The sequence below is a fragment of the Rana temporaria genome, chromosome 9, assembly GCF_905171775.1.
Source record: "Rana temporaria chromosome 9, aRanTem1.1, whole genome shotgun sequence".
Classification (NCBI taxonomy): Eukaryota; Metazoa; Chordata; class Amphibia; order Anura; family Ranidae; genus Rana; species Rana temporaria.
In genome coordinates this window covers 41,219,580-41,237,976 of record NC_053497.1, presented here as the reverse complement: position 1 = coordinate 41,237,976, position 18,397 = coordinate 41,219,580, and the positions used below count along the sequence as shown (strand labels likewise).

At 47.4% G+C, this 18,397-nt stretch overlaps 1 long non-coding RNA gene across 1 annotated transcript; it reads left to right on the top strand.

Annotated features, from left to right (window-relative positions):
• Positions 1 to 673: 673 nt before the first annotated feature.
• LOC120913387 lies at positions 674 to 17,756 on the top strand. The gene is made up of 6 exons (XR_005743508.1): positions 674 to 806; positions 8,587 to 8,611; positions 9,266 to 9,319; positions 9,402 to 9,476; positions 11,773 to 11,893; positions 17,551 to 17,756. It is a non-coding gene; the product is annotated as an uncharacterized LOC120913387 (long non-coding RNA).
• The last annotated feature ends 641 nt before the right edge of the window (positions 17,757 to 18,397 follow it).

The following is an 18,397-nucleotide window of genomic DNA, read 5'->3' as shown; positions in this document are numbered from 1 at the left end:
TGGTCCCCCCCTTATTACTCATGTATGATCAGATTGTATGGTGTGTGTTCCCCTTATTACTCATGTACGATCAGATTGTATGGTGTGTGGTCCCCTTTATTACTCATGTATGATCAGATTGTATGGTGTGTGGTCCCCCTTATGATCAGATTAATACATAGGGGGATATTTATGGGTTGTCACTGATCTGGTGGATTGTTCCATTTGTCAGACAGGGAAGGGTTGACGTTCTGTGTTCCTCTTCCCCTGACACTCAGATCAGAGTATGGAATATGAAAGCAGCTCATAGATTAGGAATACGGTCTGGTGCAGTAGATGTGTGGCAGAGGTTATTAGTTGCCGTGACACCTCACCTTCTCACCCCCCCCCCTCCATTACTAATGGTACAGTCAGAATACAGAAGCGTGGCGGTGGGCGGAGCCACCATACACTACCAGCGGGGGTAGGCGGGACGATGATGTTTTTTAGGGGGGGGTCACCATACACTTATCAGACCCTGTGGGCGGTGCCATCGTACAATTACCCACGGCGGAGTGCGAGCCCCTTATAGATCTGGGCAGGTGGGCGGGGTCTCTGTACACATCCAAGCGAGGTGGGCAGGGCCATGGTACAGTTATCCGGGGGGGGATGTGGGCGGGGACATAATGCCTTTGTACCGGGGTGGTAGGCGGGGTCATGTTCTATTTATTCCTGGAGGTAGCAGTGCCGAGTCATAGTGAGTGTCAGGCTGCTGGAAGGAGAAATCCGAATCACTCATTTAGAATCATGCCGAGCGCCGAGAAAGTGCTGATCTATGTGGTGTACTGGTGAGTAGCGCTGGGGGGGGGGCGACATGTTATCCATGGTGTGTGGCCCTGGGGGGGGGCATGTCTTCCATGGTGAGTAGTACTGGGGGTCATGTCTTCCATGGTGAGTAGTACTGGGGGTCATGTCTTCCATGGTGAGTAGTACTGGGGGGGGGGGGGGGGGTCATGTCTTCCATGGTGAGTAGTACTGGGGGGCATGTCTTCCATGGTGAGTAGTACTGGGGGTCATGTCTTCCATGGTGAGTAGTACTGGGGGGGGGGGGGGGGTCATGTCTTCCATGGTGAGTAGTACTGGGGGGGGGGGGTCATGTCTTCCATGGTGAGTAGTACTGGGGGTCATGTCTTCCATGGTGAGTAGTACTGGGGGTCATGTCTTCCATGGTGAGTAGTACTGGGGGGGGGGGGGGGTCATGTCTTCCATGGTGAGTAGTACTGGGGGGGGGGGCATGTCTTCCATGGTGAGTAGTACTGGGGGGGGGGTCATGTCTTCCATGGTGAGTAGTACTGGGGGGGGGTCATGTCTTCCATGGTGAGTAGTACTGGGGGTCATGTCTTCCATGGTGAGTAGTACTGGGGGGGGGGGGGGTCATGTCTTCCATGGTGAGTAGTACTGGGGGGGGGGGGGTCATGTCTTCCATGGTGAGTAGTACTGGGGGTCATGTCTTCCATGGTGAGTAGTACTGGGGGTCATGTCTTCCATGGTGAGTAGTACTGGGGGGGGGGTCATGTCTTCCATGGTGAGTAGTACTGGGGGTCATGTCTTCCATGGTGAGTAGTACTGGGGGTCATGTCTTCCATGGTGAGTAGTACTGGGGGGGGGGTCATGTCTTCCATGGTGAGTAGTACTGGGGGTCATGTCTTCCATGGTGAGTAGTACTGGGGGTCATGTCTTCCATGGTGAGTAGTACTGGGGGGGGGGGTCATGTCTTCCATGGTGAGTAGTACTGGGGGTCATGTCTTCCATGGTGAGTAGTACTGGGGGTCATGTCTTCCATGGTGAGTAGTACTGGGGGGGGGGGTCATGTCTTCCATGGTGAGTAGTACTGGGGGTCATGTCTTCCATGGTGAGTAGTACTGGGGGGGGGGGGGGTCATGTCTTCCATGGTGAGTAGTACTGGGGGTCATGTCTTCCATGGTGAGTAGTACTGGGGGGGGGGGGGGTCATGTCTTCCATGGTGAGTAGTACTGGGGGTCATGTCTTCCATGGTGAGTAGTACTGGGGGGGGGGTCATGTCTTCCATGGTGAGTAGTACTGGGGGTCATGTCTTCCATGGTGAGTAGTACTGGGGGTCATGTCTTCCATGGTGGGTAGTACTGGGGGGGGGGGTCATGTCTTCCATGGTGAGTAGTACTGGGGTCATGTCTTCCATGGTGAGTAGTACTGGGGGGGGGGGTCATGTCTTCCATGGTGAGTAGTACTGGGGGTCATGTCTTCCATGGTGAGTAGTACTGGGGGGGGGGGTCATGTCTTCCATGGTGAGTAGTACTGGGGGGGGGGGGGGGGCGCATGTCTTACATCTATGAGTGTAATTCTGGCTACAAATTTGGACTTTAATTGGTTAAACTTCCTGCATTTACACACAGAAGTTTGATGTAAGAAGGGGTTGAATCGAGATCACGATTTTTTTTAACAATTAATTGTGCAGCTCTGCATAGTAACCAATCAGCTTCCAGGTTGTATTGTCAAAACTTAATTGAACAAACTGAAGTTAGACGCTGATTGGTTACTATGCATGGCTGCACCAGGTTCTGAGTGCTCCAGTCTTAGTAAATCTCCCCCCTACCATGTCTCCAAACCCTGCTGCCTGGACAGCAATTATTAAAGGGCCCATCCACACCAGAAACTGTCTGATGCACATGTGCTTGGGTTTCCCGCCGCCATCCGGTGCTTCGCCGGGCTCTCCCATGCCATCGGAGGCCCAAAGAACGAATCGGCCGGCGCTGGATGGGGAGGATAGAGATTTCACTATGGCCGTCGGATGCCCGGATGACGTCACGCCCGGGTACCCGGAAGTAAACAAAACCGCGGCTGTCGGCATGAGATTGGTAAAAAAATATATAATTTTTTTTTTTTTGTCTCCCACAATCTCATGCTTTCCAGCCTGGAGGAGAGATGTGGGGTCTTTTTGACCCCACCTCTCTCCATAAAGAGGACCTGTCACGCACTATTCCTATTACAAGGGATGTTTACATTCCTTGTAATGGTAATAAGTGATAAAAAAAAAATGCCCCTGTACCTAGTAGCTCTTGTTTAGAAGCGAACGCACGCGTAAGCCCCCCCCCCCCCCCCACATATGTAAACGCCATTCAAACCACACATGTGAGGTATCGCCCCGTGCGTCAGAGCGAGAGCAATAATTCTAGCACTAGACCTCCACTGTAACCTGTAAAAAAAATTAAAGCGTCGTCTATGGAGATTTTTAAGTACCGATGTTTGGCGCCATTCCATGTGTGCGCAATCTTAAAGCGTGACAAGTTGGGTTACGCCGAGTAAATACCCATCTTTCACATTATACCAAAAAATTGGGCTAACTTTACTGTTTTGTTTAATTCACGAAAGTTTTTTTTCCCCCAAAAAAAAGCGTTTGGAAAATTATTGCACAAATATCGTGTGAGATAAAAAGTTGCAATGACGGCCATTTTATTCCCTAGGGTGTCTGCTAAAAAAAAAAATATGTTTGGGGGTTCTCAGTAATTTTCTAGCAGAAAAATATGATTTTTACAGGAAGGAGAGAAGTGCCAGAATAGGCGCGGTATGGAAGTGGTTAAAGCTGGGGTCTAATCTGCTTTCCCCGCCCCAATAACCACAGGCCAATGAAAATACTTTTAAACAAACTTTCTGGGTTTCATTGCAAAGCTAATTTTAGAGCCGGTGATGTCATCCCTGGGAGTCTGTGCTTCTCTATACAGCAGAAGATCATGCTGGCAGGAGTAGCTATCGGGGTGCCATACATTGCTTCCTGAAAACGGGAAGCTGTTCTAATGCCCACGTGTAATTGCTGAGCCTCCATGAGGGAAAGAACTGAAATCCAATGACTGAAAGGGGTGGGCCAGGGACAGTCCGGCTGGGGAGGAAAGATGGTGCTGGAGGTCCTTCAGCCATAAAATGAGGTGGGCTCTACTTGCTGCACCTTCTACTGCACATTGTGAGAACCTCAGTGTACCATAAGCAATTTAAAGCGGGGGTTCACCCTAAAAAAAAATTCTAACATTACATTGAGCTCCCTTCCGACATTGGCAATATGCTGATCATTTTTTTTTTTTCGTACATACCGTTTTATCGCTTTTTTCTTCACCCCTGCTTCCGGATAGTGAATCCCGCGGGAGTGGGCGTTCCTATTCACAGGTTAAGTGATTGACGTGATGAGAAAAGCTTCCCACCGGCGCATACGGGCGTGTCACGAGTTGCCGAAAGAAGCCGAGCGCCGCTTAGAGCCGACTCGCAGTCCGGCTTCTTTCGGCAACTCGTGACGCGGCGGTGGGAAGCTTTTCTCATCGCGTCAATCACTTAGCTTGTGAATAGGAACGCCCACTCCCGCGGGATTCACTACCCGGAAGCAGGGGTAAAAAATAGCGATAAAACGGTATGTACGGGAAAAAAAACAAAAAACGATCAGCATACTGTCAGTGTCAGTCAGCTCAATGTAATGTTAGAATTTTTTTTTTTTTTTTTTAGGGTGAACCCCTGCTTTAAGTACAGGAGAGGAACCTGCAAGACTAAAGGGAAGGCTGGAGTCATGGTAGTGATGGCAATAGGCGATTACGGGGAAATGAGGGTTTGGTATAGACATCTGTGATAATGGGTGTTATTATGGGATGGCGTGTAGACTAGGCTAGGCTGGGCTGGGACAGGTGAAACCGGTCTATAGGAAAGGTGTGGCATATGAAGGTGATGGGTTATTCTAGAAGCTTTCTATAGAACCACATTCCTCAAACTACAAAGGTGGTGTGGATGTGTTGCTAGCATACTAGCTCATTATGAATTACTTACCTTGGATCACAGGTGTCAAGCACAAGGCCCGTGGGCCGAATCCAGCCCATTCCTTGTGGCCCTCGCACCTCTCCAGCTCTCCTCTGGTCCTCCTCCAGACCCCTACTTTCTGCTTTCAAGCAATGCATCAGCTTCTTCCCAGCAGCAGCATAAGGAAAGGGGGGTGCACTGTGATGTAAGAGAGAGTGGGGGACTCAACTTCTGATGGTGGGGTGGCTCTTGATGTCTAATGTAAGAGGAGGGGATGCGCTGGACATCTAATCTTACAGATACAACCGGCCCTTTTAAGGGCAATCATAATGCTGATGGGGCCCACGATGAAATTTAGCTTGACACCCCCGCCTTGGATCAAAGCCGTCCTCGTCTCCCTCTCCAGGAGGTTACTTCCGGGTATCGCGGCTCTGCCGCTGTGATTGGCTGGGGCCTGCGATGACGTCGCTCCCACGCATGCACACAGGAGCTGCCAGTAAATGCGCACACACTAGGGAAGAAACGGCGCAGAGTTTTGTTTCTTCCCAGCGCATGCGCCGTTTACATTATCGGCGCACTACAAGTGAAATATCTCCTAAACTGCGCGCGTTTAGGAGATATTTTCACAACCTATAGGCAAGCCTAGACTAAGGTAAGTCAACAAAAAGGGTTTACAACCACTTTAAATGTATTAATTGGGTATGAAATCTGGCATGTTTGCTCCTAGTATGGACCCCCCTAAGCTATCCCAGCAGGAAGCTGTCATGGTGTCCCGCTAATCGGAAGTGGCGGATGGTGGCAGCGGGCATTGACCACCTAACGATTGTTGGGACAACATGACCGTTTCCTGGCAGGAGGGTTCAGACTAGTATCCAACTCATTTGTTGTTGGCGATGGCTCTAAATGGCAGTCATTTCTGTGGAAAGAGGGCTGTTATGGGATCCCCATGCCTCCTATGCATGTGGTAAAATAAAGTATGGCTATCCCTATAAGGCCTCTTGCACATTGGGGAATTTAGCTGTTGTGCACCCCCTACTGGAGGGATAGGTGCAGTGTTCAGCCCATCAAAGTCTATGGTGGGCTGTGGCTGAACGCTGTACCGAATGGTACTAATATTTGGGGGTCTTGTGTGTTCAGGGATGAATGCATGCTTGGGATGCAGAAGATCTGCACTGTGTGGATTCATCCCTGAATTTATAGGGCCAGATTCTCATAGACTGGCGTATCTTGGCGGCGGCGTAACGTATCTGATTTACGTTATGCCGCCGCAACTTACATGGGCAAGTGCTGTATTCTCAAAGCACTTGCTCAGTAAGTTGCGGCGGCGTAAGCCTGCCTAATTCAAATGTGGAAGGGGGGTGGCGTGTTTTATGTTAATCTACTGTGACCCGAACGTGATTGACGTTTTTCACGAACGGCGCATGCGCCGTCCGTGGAAATCTCCCAGTGTGCATTGCTCCTAATACGCCGCAAGGACGTATTGGTTTTGACGTGGACGTAAATGAGTCCAGCCCCATTCACGGACGACTTACGCAAACAACGTAATTTTTTTTTAATTTTCGACGCGGGAACGACGGCCATACTTAACATTGCCTGCGCCTCATAGACCCAGGGGCAACTTTACACCGGGAAAAGCCTAACGTAAATGTCGTAACTTTACTGCATCGGCCGCGCGTACGTTCGGGAATTTGCGTATCTAGCTAATTTGCATACTCGATGGGGGAAATCGACGGAAGCACCACCTAGCGGGCAAAAAAAAATTGCAGTTAAGATCCGACGGCGTAAGAGACTTGCGCCTGTTGGATCTAATGAATATCTATGCGTAACTGATTCTAAGAATCAGTCGCATAGATACGACGGCGCTAGGCAGAGATACGACGGCGTACCTGGAGATGCGCCGTCGTATCTCTTTTGAGAATCTGGGCCATAGGGTTTTAAGCATGGGTACTGAGTACCACTTGGTACAGTTTCACCCATAGACATTGCTGGGCTCGGCTCTGCATTTGACTCTCCTGGGTGCATTAAAATGCTGGGAACACACAGCAGCTAGACACCCCTGTGTGCAAGGGAGGCTTTTCACCCCCCCCCCCTTTTTTTTTAAAGGGTTTTGTATTCCCATACAAGTTTAATAAGAGTTCAAAATCAACGGCAGTTCAAATCTACCTGTCAAAAGTTTGATCGTTTACCTCGTACACACAACCGTTTTTCTTGGCACGAAAAAAAACGTTTTTCCCGACTGGATTCCTCTCAAGCCTGCCTTGCATACACACGTTCAGGCCAAATACTACCCGCCCAAAGCACGGTGACATACAACATGTACGACGGGATTTTAAAGGGGATTTTTCATTCAAACGGCGCCACCCTTTGGGCTGCTTTTGCTGATCCTCATGTTAGTAGAAGTTTGGTAAAAGACGATTTGCGATTTTCAGGCCGTTACAGTGTGAATGTGCTATCTCCATTACGAACGCTAGTTTTACCAGAACGATCGCTCCCGTCTCATACTTGATTCTGAGCATGCGTGTTTTTTTTCTCCTCAGAAAAGCATACACACGAGCGGGAAAAAGACCGCTGGGAATCCTGGCGGGGGGAAAAAAGAGAACATTACTTTTTTTTTTTTTTTTTTTTTTTTTTTCTCCACCGGGATTCCCGATGGTTTTCCTGTCGGGGAAAACTGCGATGGAGCATACACATGGGCGGTTTTCCCGGCCAAAAGCTGTCATGGCAGTTTTCCCGGTCGTGTGTACGAGGCATTAGACTCTCAAATTGATGTCATTGAAGGCTGCCACAGGTAAAGCATGCTTCCCACTTATTCACCAATTGGCTAATAGGTGGGTAGGATCAACGGATCAAGAGCTGGTTGGTTGAAACTAACATTTACAAAGTCTAGCTTACTGGCAATTTCTAAGTTCACCTAAGTGTGTATCGTTCTTCGCTCCTCGATGGTGAGAGTGAATGCTGCTAAATCTCCCCAATGTGTCCTCCAGACAAGAAGTGGGCAGATGCGAGTGCTGGGACTTGTAGAGCCCAGATAGTACAGGACAGGTTGTACTTGTTTCTCCACAGAAGTCGCCATTTTGGTAATGGAAGCAAAGGGGAGACTTGCTAAAACTGGAGCACTCAATCTGGTGCAGATGTGCATGGTAGCCAATCGGCTTCTAACTTCAGCTTGCTCAGTTAAGCTTTGACAATTAAACCTGGAAGCTGATTGGTTTCTGTGCAGAGCTGCAGCAGATTTTGCTCAACCAACTCCTAGGGGGTTATTTACAAAAGGCAAAGTGCACTTGAAATTGCACTGAAAGTGCAGTCGCTGTAGATCTGAAAAAGGGGGGATGGAGTTCTGCTGATTTTATTATCCAATCATGTGCATTTTTATTTATTTTTTTATCCCTTGCATGTCCCCCTCAGATCTACAGTGATTGCACTTCCAATTGCAAGGTGGATTTTCCTTTAGTAAATAACCCCCATAGGGTTTTTTAATCCAAATCTTGCCTTAATTGGATCCAAGGTTTGGTTTTTAGTTTTTTGGTGTGTCTCTTCTCTAATAAAGTAGAGGGTTGGATAATGGTACTGACTGCATTGAATTGTTAGTGAGGTTAAAGTGATGGTTTTTGACCAGTGGTGAGAAAGTAAAGGCGCAGGATGGGGAAATTCTCGTTTCTAATGGTGAAAATAGTTTAGGAAAGTTGATCCCAATTTGTTTTTATTTTTTTAACCCAAACTTTCAATAGAAATTTTTATTAGGCTACACTTACACTTTCGGTTGCCTTCATAAAAAAGCATTCATTAATGTTGTGTTTTTTTATTTTTTTCCTTTTTTAGTGGAGCCTGAGGGTACGGCCCCAAGGTAAGACTCTTCTTCTAATGTGGGTAATGTGCCTCTATTCTTAGAAGATTTAGGATGTCCTTGCACAATCCATAAAGGCTTGTGGCTCTTGCAATATTGACAAACCATTGTGGTGGAGGTTGCTTCAGGTTTTGGGGTCACCTTGGCTCTTTAATGAGCAGACAAAAAAAAATGCGTACAACGTTGACATGCCTGGTAGTAACTACTCTTCAGTTAAGGCTCTTTCACACGGAGCGGACCGTTTCTGGGGCTGCTCCGTGTGTCTCCGTCGGCTCAGCGGGGATCCCTGCTGAGCTGTCGGCGGATAGGGCGGTCCCCGCACACAGTGCAGAGACCGCCCTGTCTCAGCTCCGCTCTGCCCTATGGGGAACCGGATGCAGACGGACTGTGTGTCCGTCTGCATCAGTTCCGTTCCGCCGGACGGAAGAAAAATAGGGTTTTCTTCCGTCCGAAAACTGGATCCCGACGGACGCGGACGTTGGCGGATGCTCCATCCGCTAACGGACGCGATCTTATAGGGATGTATTACAAGTCCGTTAACGGACTTGTAATAACGGACAGGCGGAGCGGACGTCTGAAAGGGGCCTAAGAGTTGCCATATGTATTGTTGCAGCTTTACAACGGGATGTGCATTAATCCATTTCTCTCATGCAGTTTCAGCAGTTGAAGAGGGACCTGGAAAAACGGTTCCCAGGACTGCTGGAATTTGTAAGTTTACTGCAATTCTCCCAACAGTTTGTACAATTTATATATAAAGGAAAGTAATCCTCATCTGTGTAACCTCTTTCAGGAAGGCAAAGCTACCCCAACTTCTACAGGATGGCTTGAAGTGGAGGTAAATGGAAAGCTTGTGCACTCAAAGAAGGTAGGTTCTCATTCAGCTAGGTTTCATTTATCCAAGTGCCATAAGTAACTGTATTATCCTGCAGCAGCCTCCAATCAGTTTTACCTTTTTAGGTGGATGGACAACTTCCAGTGAGTTGCTCTAGGACAGGGATATGCAATTAGCAGACCTCTAGCTGTTGCAGAACTACAAGTCCCATGAGGCATAGCAAGACACTGACTGCCACAAGAATGACACCCAGAGGCCGAGGCATGATGGGACCTGTAGTTTTGAAATGGCTGGAGGTCCACTAATTGCATATCCCTGCTATAGGGGGTATATGAGGCTCTTCAGATACATGGATAAACTGGATACAACCACTTCTCTGAACCAAGATCTGGAGCCTACTTGCGCTTTTCTTACATTATTAAAGTGTCTTGATAGTTGATTTTATATGCCACTCAGTTGACATCTGAGTTTACTCAAGACTCCTGTGTCACCACTGGAGCCAAAACCTTCAAATTGTGTAAGCTTCATGTTGCAGCTTACCTAGGGGGTTAACTTTCTCTTCTCAAGGTGACCAGGGCTGCTTGACTGCTCTGCCCTGAGCACCACCCAGAAGCACCAGGTATTTCAAGAGACCTATTCCATTAGAGCCATTGCATATGTCAGATGCAGATTTCCTTGGTTTGTTGATCATCCTGACTCTTCTGAAACTAGGCCTAGGGTGACGGGTCCAACCTAATGCTATTTTCTGCCTGCTCCTTAAAGGGGTGGTTCACCTTAAAAACTACTCTTTCTTATTCCACTGCCCCCCCACATTACAATCCGATTAAGGCTCTTATTAATTTTTTCATGCTGTACATACCTTAGTACAGCATATTCACCCGTGCATCCGGGTTGCGAGTCCCGCGGGAGTGGGCGTTCCTCACATGTCTGTGATTGACGTTTTGCCCAAAAACGAGCTCCCCCCCCGTCGCGTAAGCCGCGTCACGGTTGGCGAAAGGAGCCGAACGGCGATGCGCATGCGCAGTATAGCGCCGACTCGCCGTTCGGCTCCTTTCGCCAACCGTGACGCGGCTTACGCGACAGGGGGGAGCTTGTTTTTGGGAAAAACGTCAATCGCCAGCATGTGAGGAACGCCCACTCCCGCAGGACTCGCAACCCGGATGCACGGGTGAATATGCTGTACTAAGGTATGTACAGCATGAAAAAAATAATAAGAGCCTTAATTGTGATGGAATGTGGGGGGGCAGTGGAATAAAAGTAGTTTTTAGGGTGAACCACCCCTTTAACTTTATTACAGTTGGTCTTCCTGTTCTGTCCACAGAATCTAGAGCTGGGTAGGCAACCTTGGCACAGCAGCTGTTGAACCAAGAGTCCCATGAGACATTGCAGGACTGACAGCCACAGGCTCTGTGCCATAAGTCACTTTAGACAGGACATGCTTGCCTTCCAATTTTGGAAATGCCCATCTGCAGGTCTGTGATCTGCTAAACAAGGGAAAGCTATCATGTGACCTGTACATTAAAGTGGGTGAGTAAAAGGGGAAGTTCACCCTAACACTAAAATCTCTACATCTACAATTTAAAACTAACCTATCTCCCTGTAAAGAAGAAATTGATATACATGCCTTTTTCTGAAGCCGATCTGACGGCTTTGCCATGGAGCTGGGTGCAGAGGACACAGCCGACAACAGAAGCCCCATAGTAATTCTATGGGTGACGTTGCTCCCCATTCATTTCACAATCATTGTTGGCTGCCTCCTTTTTACAGAGCTTCCGTCGCTGGAGACCGGAGCAGCTTCAAAAAAGGTATGTATACCAATTTCTTATTTACAGGGCTAGATGGGTTAGTCTTAGATTGTTGATGTAGCGATTTGAGTGTTGGGGTGGACTTTTATTTTATCGCATCAGTGTGAAAGCAGGCCTATACTATTATGCCCAGTGTATTGCTTCACGCTGACCTGACTGGCTCTTCTTTCCTGCTGCTGGCACCACTCTGGAGATTGCTAGCCAGGAAAATAAGAGATGGAGTGCAGTTGGTATCACTCCTCATGGGACAGGAGACGGCACTACAGAGGAGGCATCGGCTTCAAGTACTGTAGTCCCTCTGCATTGCACTCTGTTTGACGCTCTGGGATGGCGGGTCTGCAAGACCAGACTGCGATCTACAAGTCGCCTACTAGGTTCCTGTTCTAGGGCATCGCTGACCTTTTCCCATCATACCCTTGCAAGGTGCTATATTGTGAAGGTCAGATAGGTGTTTCATTGTAGAAAATTGTATCATTTTATATAATATCTATATATACGTTTTTTGTTTGTCTTTTATCAACTAGAACGGTGATGGATATGTGGATAAGGAGTCCAAGCTGATGAAAATTGTGGCAGCCGTTGAGGCCGCATTGAAGAAATGATGGAATTAGGGACGTATGGCTAACTACAGCTTGAGCTGTGATGGTAAGTTCTGGTTAACCTAGCGCTGAAGTTTTCAGGCTTTGGGATTCACGCACAGAAACCGATTAGCTGCCCTCGCAACACCCTCGCAACACCCTATTTTTTTTTTTTTTTTTTTATATATTTCCTGATGTTTATAGGCCCTCCTCTTTTATCTGTAGGTGGCTCTACCATCCAAGGTACAGTAAAGCCCAGTACACATGATCGGAATTTCCGATGGAAAAAGTCAGACGGACTTTTTTACATTGGAAATTCCGACTGTGTGTATGCCCCATCGAAGTAATTCCGTCGGAAATTCCGATTAATTCTATCGGAGTTTACAGAGAACATGTTCTGTTTTCCTCCGATGGAATTCCGATGTGAGTTTGGTCCGACCGTGTGTACCGGGCATAAAAGGGCTTTTAAAGAACTACAATACTACCAGTGTCGACCTGTGTGGGGTTGCAAGCTCTGGGACCAGTCATATTTCCCCTTGCTTTACTTGAATCTAATAACAAACTGGGATGCATCCCTTGATGAATGACACATGTGGTGTCTCGCCAAGTAGAGTGAACAGAAGTGCGCACCTTTCCAAGGAATCATTTGCGCCTTCCATGTGTGGCTCCTGATCCTTTTTTGTTGTCTTGGCAGATATATAAACACAACCTTATCGCGTGAGTGTTCTTGGTGTAATCCTAATGTTGACTTTCTGATGTTCCACATTTTGGAAGGATTGGATGCAGCTGAACGTGAAAATTGCTGGCATTTGGAGTTAACAATGTTCTCGATTAGCACATTATAAATAAATGCCTTGAGGCATGAGATTGCAGCGGTTGTGTCTCTGGCTAATCGCGTGTTTGGCCCTGTATATGAAATGCAGAAGACTTCTCACTTAGACTTTCACTCCGGCACAGTGAATAAAGGGTGTGTGTTTATATAATTGCACACCCCTGTTAAAATGCCAGGTTTCTGTGATGTGGAAAAATTACCAAGATAAACTTCAGAACTTTTTCCACCTTTTTAACGTGATCTATTAACTGTACAACTACATTTTTTAAAACAAACCAATCTCCAATCAGAAATAAACTAAAATATTGTGGTTTCATAAGTGTGCACATCCTCTTATAACTGGGGATGTAGCTGTTTTCAGAGTTAAGCAATCGCATTCAAACTCATGTTAAATGGGAGTCAGTACACACCTACCATCATTTAAAGTGCCTCTGATAAACCCAAAATAAAGTTCAGCTGTTCTAGTAGGTCTTTCCTGACATTTTCTTAGTTGCATCCTACAGCAAAAACCATCGTCCACAGAGAGCTTCCAAAGCATCAGAGAGATCTCATTGTTAAAAGGGATCAGTCATGAGAAGGGTACAAAAGATTTTCCAAGGCAATAGCTATACCATGGAACACACTGAAGACCGTCATCATTGTGACATTACCAAGAACTGGACATCCTCCAAAACTGGTGAGAAGAAAACTGGTCAGGGAGGCTACCAAGTGGCCTACAGCAACATTAAAGGAGCTGCAGGAATATCTGACAAGTACTGACTGTGTGGTACATGTGACAACAATCTCCCGTATTCTTCATATGTCTAGGCTATGGGGTAGAGTGGCAAGATGGAAGTCTTTTCTTGCAAAAGAACATCAAAGCCTGACTAAAAATTGCAAAAAAACACATCTGAAGTCTCCCAAAAGCATGTGGGGAAAAATGTGTTCTGGCCTGATGAATCCAAGGTTGTATTTTTTTTTTTGGTGCAAAAACAATATTGCACATCACCAAAAGAACACCATACACACTGTGAAGCATGGTGGTAGCAGCATACATTTTTGGGGCTGTTTTTCTTCAGCTGGAACACAGGGGCCTTAGTCATGGTAGAGGAAATTATGAACAGTTCCAAATACCAGTCAATATTGGCACAACTTTCAGGCTTCTACTAGAAATCTGAACATGAAGAGGAACTTCATCTTTCAGCATGACAACGACCCAAAGCATACATCCAAATCCACAAAGGAATGGCTTCAACAGAAGATTGACGTTTTGGAATGGCCCAGACCTGAATCTGATTGGAAATCTGTGGGGTGATCTGAAGAGGGCTGTGCACAGGAGATGGCCTCGCAATCTGACAGATTTGGAGTGTTTTTGCAAAGAGTGGGCAACTATTGCCAAGTCAAGATGTGCCATGCTGATGGACTTCAACAAAAGTATTAGTGTGTGCACACTTGTACAACCTTATTTTTTTTAACTAACCTCCACCTAAAAGATTCAGTTTGTTGTACAGTTTATAGGTCACATTGCGTTCACACTGTTGCGAATTCGATGTGGATTTCGCCTCTTCCATTTCGCATGTAAGGAGATTGTGATCTGCTTTTTATGGTGCTGGTTCACGCATCTCTGGAGAAGCTCCGGTGCGAATTTCACAGAGTCCTGTGTCTTCTGGTCAGAATTCAGACTGAAATTGGACCTGAAACTGTGAATGGGGACACATCAGTCCCCTGCTGTGAGCTGCTCAATGCTGCACTGTGAGCCCAGCCTAAAGGTGAAAAGTTCTGACATTATTTTGTTGCCCTATTTTTGTAGCTGTACCCCCGTAGGGGCTGCTAAGTGATGTAGCTCACCTGTCGCCTTGACCGGCCTTCAATGCTCAGACACCCCAAGACCATAAACTGTCCATATGCTTTTGTATTTTTATTGGGGGAATTGAACTTGGATGGGGTAAGGGAAGTATGGGATGCCCATGGAATAATTCAAATTTGCTTGGGACAACTATATACACTCCTGTGTATATACATGCCAGTCTTCCTCCAGCACGCCTCTATCTGCAGACTATTACTCCTCAGCTCCTTCAGCACTTTACTTGCTTGAGCTTCCAGGCACAGCTATCACCGTGTGGTTAGGCCTGACACTGGCCCAGCCAGGCCTTAGCGATTGCCTTTTGCAGGTGGGGACCACGGGCCCCTATAGTGTAGCAGTAAGTTTCTGGTGCTAGCTGTCCTAACTTCAGATACTGAGCCCTGTAACCCATTTCCAGGCCCTACCAGCCCTCCTGGCTGCAGCTGCCCATGACAACACAGTCCACTTCACTGGCTTTGCATCCATCCCAGTCATCTCAGGCGTGCCTCCCCAGTCTTGACTGTGCATGTCCCTCACCAGCCCTCCTGGCTGCATGCTGTTCCTCTCACTGGAGACTTGCCCGGCAATGCTCTTTCTTGCGCCTCCTGTCCAGAACACCGCCACAATCTTTTGAAGGATCCCATCCGCACCCCTGACTGGGGAGCTCCCTCAAAGGGCCCCAACAGCCTAGCATTCCATCTCCATAGCTCTGAACAACTCCACTCCTCCCCAGCTGGGCCGACCCTGGGTATTTAAAGGAGGCCTTCCCTCTGCCAATCCTAGTTGGGGATTAGTCAAGGGTCCTTAAAATACCCCAGGCATCTCCACCTCTCATCTTTCCAGAATTTTCTGGAAAGAGGGAGGTCTGATGATGCTGCCTGTGAGTCACCAGCTGCTATCCAGAGTTGAGCCAGGCCTGCCTAAATTTACCAACCCTGCACAAAAATCCTACCTAGAGGATGCTACATTTTTAATAATTGTATACACAAAAATGTGCGTGTGTGTAATATATATGACCACCTGGCTTCTGTGTGGAGTCAGGCCCGGTTCACACTGGTGCGACTTGCGCTCTTTGAGAGCACAAGTCACATGACCTAAAAAATAAACGTTTCCCTATAAGCCATCTTAACTGGTCTGACTTGAGTTGGTCTGGCTTTGGAAAGTTTCTGCACTATTTTGGTCCAGCTTCTGTCTGCTTTCAGTTGAATGGGATTCAGATCCTCCTCTAAGGCTGGGTTTACACTGCTCTGACATGAAAGTCTTGCAACGTCCAATCCCACTTTGCTCTGCAACATTGGTCAGACCTTAATCACTTTCTGCCCGGCCTATTGCAGATTGACAGCTGGGAAGTGGTTCGGTTATCTTGACTGGGCGTCATATGGCCTCCAGCAGGATAACATGCCGGCACATGCCCATAGGGGCCCGCGTCGATTGCGAGAGTGGCGTGTCAGTCTTGACACCTCTGCATCTCCGATGGTGATAAGGGGCCTCTGTCAGAGGCTTCTTACGCTGTGACCAATCATAGCGGATCATCACGTGAACCATGAAGTGCTGGTAAACGGCATTCCTCGGTTCGTGCTGAAAGGGAGAGCCGATCAGAGCCGATCAGCGTCTCTTCCTGTCGGGGGGGGCTTCTGTGCCGCCTCATCAGTGCCTGTCTGTGAAGGAGAAAACTATTTTTTTTTTTCAAAAATATTGGGTTTAGGAAAAAAATAAACCCCAGGAGGTGAGCTCCTTCTACAAGCTTTAACCAGACACTGATCGTCACAAGACTGCTATATACTGCTGATAAGTTATTTAGCAGTTAATATTTACTCAAACTATTGCATTTCCGTGGGAGACCAGGTGAATGCAGGCTCCTGGGTTTAGTAACACTTTAACCACTTAAGCCCTGGACCATTATGCAGGTAAAGGACTGGCCCTTTTTGCAATTCGACACTGCGTCGCTTTAACTGACAATTGCGTGTTTTTTTTCTTCATTTTAGGCTGATACGTATTCTTCTACATATTTTTGGTAACAAATAAACGCAGTAAGCGTTTATCGATTGGTTTGCACAAAATTTATAGCAAAATAGGGGATAATTTTATGGCATTTTTATTAAAAAAAAAAGTTTTACTACTAATGGTGGTGATCAGTGTTTTTTAGCGACTGCTAAAGATACACTTAACCGGGTATCCTAGTTTGTGAGTCTTACTGTAGGGGGGGGGGGCGTGGCTGTACGTGTGACGTCACTGATCGTCGTGCCCTATGACTGGAAACAGACGATCAGTGACAAGCCACAGAGAAGAACGGGGGAAGGTTTGTTTACACTCGCCTCTCCCCGTTCTTCAGGTCCTGTTTCCCGATTGTGGGACACCGGCGGCGATCGGGCCTGCAGGTGCAGTCATGGAGCTTCGGACTGGGTCGCGAGCGCGCGACCCAAGGCTGGGCACCGTACCTGTATGTGCCATTCTGCCGACGTATATCGACGTTGGGAGGTCCTCAAGTGGTGTAAGGTCCTTTTTCACACAGAGTGGAGTTGGCTCCAGTAAGCTGTTATGCAGAGGGGGCCCAGACAGACCCCTGCTCTGGTCTGCCCTGTTGTGCATGGTCCTGTCCTGAGGTTGCTACTGATTTCACTACATGCTGTGAGCTTCCACAGTGTGCATTAGAAGCTGAAGCAAGTTGGCTTGCCTCCTTTCCTGGCTATAGGACATCCAGCCTAATCTGGCCTCTCATGTCCCTGGGCCATCTTTTATTCATGCAAATGCAGTCTGCCTAGTAACACTCTTTTAGACTGAAGCCCACCCATCAAGGCATTTTGACATTGTATAACAAGAGATCACTACTTGTCTGCACCGGCCCCTCCCACCGGGATCTGCCTGCATTGCACAGAGACCCAGTGATGACCTGATTGGATTAAAAAAAACGCACATACCTTGTTTTAGATCAAATGTAATTTTGCATGTTGGGAGGAGCAAGGAACTGTAAAAAAAAGTTTTAAAGCAGATTTCAACTTCAACTTTTATTTGACTTGCCCAGGTTATATTTAAGATCTGTGTCACTCCTAATATATTTGGTCTCTTCTAGGTGGAAATATCTTTGCTTCCTTCATCTTTTCCGAGCGCTTCATGACGGGAAAAGCGAAAACGCCCAAAAGGCGTGGCGGCTCCCAGATAAACTGCGTGGTATGTGAAGACGAAGAAAATGACGGTGTTCCTTCTCATCTCTTGCTGCTTTTTCTTATAAGTTTTTTGTTTTAAAATGGTTAATAAAACATTTTTCTGTTTGTTGGATTTTATTCATTTTTCTAAGCTTAGAATCGATTTCCAGATTAAGAAGAGTGGTCTGTTAAAGAGGAGCTCCATTATTCAATGGGATTCGGGGCCAGGCACTGGCAGTAAAGCCTTGTATGTGCCTTCAGAGCCAGCTTCCTGCTGCACCTTGGGAACGATCCTGCAGTCTTCTGGGACCTGTGAGATGTCCCAGAAGGCTGCAGAGTGAAACAGGATAAACTTCTGCTCTGACCACCTAGGCAGAAGTGGGAGCGGGTACCTACCAAAAAAAAAGTTCCAAATGTTAACGTTTTGGGAGGGGGAGGGTGCAGTGGAGGAGGCAAACAAATGGATCTTCCCCTTTTTAGGTCAAGTTCTCTGCTTTTAAAGTGAATGTAAAGGTTTTGGGTGTGGGTTTTATTACAAGGCTATACTTGCCTCCTGTGCAAGGGTTTTGCACAGATGGGCCCCAATCTCCCCCTCCTGGGGTCCTCCGGTGATGCACTTAACCCCTGCTTTTCATTGGGTGTCCCCATGGAGAGGTGCGTTCCATGGGGGCACCTGTGTAAGCGTGCCCTGAGTCATTGACACAGACAGCAGGACTTGGCCCCCGGCTTCCATGTCACTGGATTTGATTGATATGCGTGGAAGCTAGGGTTGTC